The 5,869-nt window shown below is 33.8% G+C and overlaps 1 pseudogene; it reads left to right on the top strand.

Annotated features, from left to right (window-relative positions):
- The first annotated feature begins 310 nt into the window (after positions 1–310).
- LOC134274642 (uncharacterized) lies at positions 311–5,092 on the top strand (annotated as a pseudogene).
- The last annotated feature ends 777 nt before the right edge of the window (positions 5,093–5,869 follow it).

Raw genomic sequence — 5,869 nt, 5'->3', positions numbered from 1 at the left:
AGTAAAATAGGAGGTGCACAATGGCAATATGTAATAAAGATTCTGTGAAAGTTTCATCAAATTTCATTCAGTGGTATGAGAGGAGTTGCGGATAAGAAGTGGGTACCCCAAAGCGTAACAGACGGACGGACGGACGGACGGACGGACAGACAGACGGACGGACGGACGTACAGACGGACGGAATTCCCGATTACTATATACCCTCCCGCTTTTCAAGCGGGGGTATAATAACGCATTATTAATATTTTTATGTTCGATATTTTATTCTATTTTTCAATATATTCTATATATTCTAATTTTAGACAGACTTAGAATTCTTTGATGGTTTGTTTGAGCAAAAAACATTTTAAAGAAAGAAAATCAGAAGAGGATAAGAATGGCCTATCAGATTTTGTCAAAATATCAACAGAATTTTACGCGTCTAGGAATAGTCTGTGTTGACGAGATAAAAGCAGTGTTTAAAGACAGTTTTGAGAGTCAAATCAAGCCGGTAGATCTTTACAATGCCATTAATTCGTGTCCACAGCTAAACACTGGAAAGGACAAACTAAACCTCTCTTTCAGCTTAAAATTTGTTATATATCTCCGCCACAAGTTCCTGACTATGACATGTTCTGACGTTTCGCTGCTTTATAAACTGATACGAAATCTTTGTCCAAATTTAACACCGACAAAAGGATGGGGAAAAACACCGGACTCAAATCATTTGCGAATTGGAGATGACATTGAGCGCTTCAGGGATATCCGAAACAAGATGTTTGCGCATCTAAAATCTTCGGAAGTTCCTGATAACATATTCGTTCAATTCTGGAAAGAGCTGCAAGGAAGCTTTCATAGAGCTCAAAAGTTTATAACGTCATTTGGATATAGCGTTAACTATAAGGAAAACCTCAAATACATTGAGAAACTTGATTTGGGTTGCGAAGACTTGAAACGATACAAATTTCAAATGGAATTTCTGATGATGTTGAGGAATCAATCACAAAATACAGGTTAGAAATTCAGTATTCGTCTTAATATTGCAGTTGTTAATATATATATAAATGTATTTTTCTCGAATATACCTTTTGCCATTCAGATGTTCCAAAGATAAAAGTAAATGGAAATACCAAAGTTAACTGTGGAGATGATGCGCGTTTTCAGGCCTTGACAGAACATTGTCCTAGCAATCATAACTGGCCAATTACTTGGGAAATAGAAAAAGGGAGTGAAATTAAAGTCATTGATATAAAGAAAGAGAAGTACAGGGGCAGTTCCAGCACAGAATTAGTTATAAGGAAAGTTGTAAAAGAAGATGCCGGCGAATATCGGGCAGTCATATCGCGAGAGTTAGATGGAGAACATTTTAAGATTTTGAGTAACATTCTCAAACTAGATGCCTTAGGAGGTAATCAATTAATTCTTATCACGACTTCTCTGATCTTGTGAAATTCGGGAACATTAAATAGGGATTTTATTACATAATGTTTTACATTATACGAATTATATAATTCTTCTTTCGTTTATATCTGAAGTATTCCTACAATGAATCAGGTTTTTTCCTTATTTAAGAAGAATGTCCTAGAGTATTCATGTTTCAAAATGCTTTTCAATACATGAATACCGGAGATTCGTCGATCCAAAAATAAGAATGATGTTAAAAAAATCTTGGATTTAAAAAAATTGTTGGTTTATTTTTTTTTCAAGGAATAAGAATTTCACGAGTTTTCAAATTTAAATTCTTTATAAAGTACCAATCAGTATAAAAATCATACGAGAGGAGTAAAAAACTGTCTTTCAAACTAATATTGTATTTGAATACCTTAAAATACCTTAAAACACTCATATACTTAATAACCACGGTACCCACCACCACCACCACCAAAAAATGCAATAACCAGAATTTAATAATCGGTGTATAAAATTTAAACCCGATGGCCTTTCTAATTTTTTTTTTCATCGCCTGGCAAAAAAAATATTCCTATCATATGTGGTCCCTACCAGCCGATTTTTAAAAAAGGTTTATTAGGAGAGTAAAAGATGAATGTACAAAACTATATTTTACAGATCTTCCAAAACTTGAAATTTCTCAGGCAACTTCAGCGAAAAATTGTGTCATCATTCATTACAGTTGTTGCGTTCAAAATACTTCAAATTGCCTAAATTCAATCCAATGGACTCGAAATGGAGACCTTTTGATGATAAAAACAGCAAAGTACAATGGAGGTGGTCTTACAGACAAATATCTGAAAATTTTCTCACCAACTGAAGAAGACAGTGGTCAATACAGATGTAAACTGTCAAATGCTGTGGGCTCCGACGAAAAGTGCATAGTTCTTGGTATTTATCCCGCTTTATTAAAGGAAACGTAAATAGTTTTTGCTTCGATAGACTTATATGTATTCATATTGTAAATATGTCATAACATTTGCATTTGGATTATTCGTTGGTTAAGTAGCAAAACGGGCAGTAGGGTATTTCACTCTTTTATGAAACCTCATCCCACCTTAAATGCCTCTTAGGTCATTTTTCCTTTGCTGTGGGATTTCATTGTGTATGAAACATATTCAAATAGAACGATCATATTTTAATACGGATAGCCCATAAAACAATACAAAATAGCAGAGCAAACACGGACCTCCAAAACATCAGAGGTGGGATCAGGTGCTATAAAGGAAGCGGGCATCCCCTCAAAAACGGTCTGCCTACCTGTCACACCCGACGTGTGCTCCTTGTCGTGACATGCATATAGTTTTTTTAGCTTACATTCTGTTTGTTAATCCCCATGCATTTCATCTTTTTAATCGCAACTTTGCAAAATTACAGGAATTAAAAGTAAGTAAAAAGAAAGTAGGAGGCTGAGTTTTGTAAGAGGTGTCACTGCAATTCATGAATTTCTATTGTTATTCAAAGTTATTCCAAACTTTTAAGCTGGAATACATTGTGAGCGCATTCCTGCCCAAATTTCTCAAAAGGACAGAAGGTGTAGAAATGTTGGAATTACAACATATTTAAAGGACAATTTTGGGCAAGCCTGCGCTCGAGGTAAACTTTTTGAAAAAAGGTACAAAACGCCGACCGTTTTCTTCCCTATTTACGGGTATTTACATGTCATTGACCTCATTGTGACCTGTTTAGTATTCCAATATATCACGTGATTTGTAAACTCAGGTAACTTTGTAAATACAAAAAATCAACAAGTAGAGCTTTTCAAAAAAGCTTACCGTCTTTAGCAACAATTTTAAACAGTAAACAGATTTACACTTAACAGGCCGTATAATTCTTTTGAATTTCTTGATTTTGTATTTATATATTAGCTTTTTACGGGCATTAGCCCTACCACGGTTGTCGCTTGGTCATCTCCGTAAACTTTGACTGGCCGAGAGCTGATTTTGATTAACAAATTGTAAAGCCTGCAAGCAATAACTATCAAATTTTATTTATAATGAAATTAAAGAGACCTTTTTATTTATTGCTATAAAAAATATCATGTTATTAAGAAATAATTGCTGCTAATTTTGTTGTTCGTTTTGTCATTTTTTTAAGAATGGAAATCTTGCAAAATTGTTAAGTCGTACGAAAAATAGACCATCAGAAAGTTATCTCCCTTGCCTTGAACAGCATTTCAACCAATGAAATAATTGAAAATTTTCTCATCATGCAATTTCTACCAATCACAAAAGAGAGGAAGTGCATAGTCCGAAGACTGTAAAAAACTTCAACTATACAATACCGTCTTCCAAGGAAGACGGTAATAAATCACGTGACTGTAGCTCCGATTTATAACATTGCATCGAAAAGCGACCAGCTTGGTTATATCGTTACATGCATGTGCATGTACATTTTAAATTAACTAACATCGAATTCTTTTCGTCTTAGTATTTTTATAGAGTCATAGAATATAAAATTGGACAAAATGTAATGATATTTATTTAAGTACATGTACATCCCAGAGCAAGATCCCACAGCGTCCCCCCCCCCCCCCCCAAAAAAAAAGAAACTGGCGTGAAGCTTGAGAAGTTCTTTGGGTTTACTTTTCTGTATATAACTGGCTATTTATACATGTTTTCAATCGATCGATAAAATGCCCCTACTACTCGAATATTAATGTGACACAATTAAAACCCAACTCGGACAAGCGCAACACTCCGGAATTAACATCCACTAGAGGGCTTTTTTAATTACCTCAAATAAAACTAAAGCGCCGTTTTCTATGAACATTTTGCAAGTATAGCACCACACCGATAACAAAATATCGGTTAGGTGTAAAATTATTAAGATTTGAGTTAATTAGATAAAGTTAGAGGGGTCCGAAAAAGGGGTCACGGCACTATGCTTAAGTGGAAACATTCTTTGTCAATCAAGAAAAGGTTCATGCTGTTTATTATCTCAGAACGTATTGTGCTATTATCCTATGTAATTAGATTCAATGCTATACTCAATAGATAACAATCCTTTTATATAATATAATTCCTTGTATAAAATTATCATCACATACCGGTAATGTGTATACTCGTATGTAGAAAGTATGTTCAACACTTTTTATGGTTTTAGAGATATTAAGTCTTCTACAATGCAGATGGACTTTACTGTGCAAAAAAATTGTTGGATGTTCATTATTTCATGACATTGTTTAAGACCCAAGTATTAAATATACTCATAATAATGTATTTCTGAATTTAGGCAAAATATATGCAAATACATTTTTTTTTATTAAAAAAAGTTTAGCAATTCATTGATTCATCATTCATATAAGTGAAAGATACAAATTGGCATCAATGGATAAAATATATTTTATGTGCAGGTGTTCCGGAACTACAAATGTGTGGACAACATACAGACTTATTTGGAAGTAATGTCATCATTGAACCTCATATTAAATCTTGTCCTCCCGTAGATGAGGCAATCTGGCAAAAAAACCAAGTCTCATTTCCAGAAAAATTCCAAAGCATTCACATTGATGATCCTAAATATTTTGGAAGCAGTAGCAACCCCAGAAAACCTTTTCTTGTAATAAGGAAAGCTTCACACGAAGATATCCTTTGTTACCGTCTACAAGTTTCAAATGGAATTGGAACAGCAAGCAGAGTAGTCTCTCTTCGGTTAACTGGTGGTAGGTAGCAGAAAATGTAACCATTGAAAGAAATATACTAGTATATGTAAATATATATTATTTTACTACACTTACCTGATTTGACATAAAATTGACACTTATTGTTATAGTGCATATTATGTTTCTTGAAAATGCTTCTGTCAGAAATTGTCAAACATTTTAATTTTTGATATATACATGTATGTACCTGATACATAAAGTACAGATCGCCAGTGTTGTGGAGCGAAACTAACCCATAAAATGAGTTTTCCTACTGGGAAGGTTTTTCATTCTAGAGCATTACGTCCCCCTAAACTAACTGTAATGCTCTTTTTCCCTACCTGGAATATTTCTATTGATGCAAATGCTGATAAAAACCAAATACCTAAAGCAAAAGGACTGCCAACTTACGAGAGCTTTTCAATGAATAATGTCCTCGGTGCCCAAAGAGGCAAAAGACGCTTTTCAATGATTTAGGCTAAATGATTTAACTTAACATTCTCTTTTAATAAAAACAAATGTCCGTAACATTTTTATCTAATTTTGATTTTTTTAGATCTTATTTTTGGGTACATGTATGGCCCTAAGTATACTGGAAAATGGCAGATCCTATGATTTTCTGGACTTGTTTCTTCCTTCTGCAAGGTGTTTTTTTAAGTTTGAAAATAAAACAAGTCAAAGGGTGAAAGATTGAAAGATCTGGTGAATATTGTGAATGTTAAAAACACTAATTCTGTTTATCCTCAAAACTCCTTTACTCTTTGGAATGTCCGGGTTTGATCGATGTAATGGAATTTA

The sequence above is a fragment of the Saccostrea cucullata genome, unplaced genomic scaffold (assembly GCF_032062105.1).
Source record: "Saccostrea cucullata isolate Sc308-1 unplaced genomic scaffold, CSIRO_AGI_Scuc_v1 ctg7609, whole genome shotgun sequence".
Classification (NCBI taxonomy): domain Eukaryota; kingdom Metazoa; phylum Mollusca; class Bivalvia; order Ostreida; family Ostreidae; genus Saccostrea; species Saccostrea cuccullata.
This window is presented reverse-complemented; position numbering and strand designations above follow the sequence as displayed.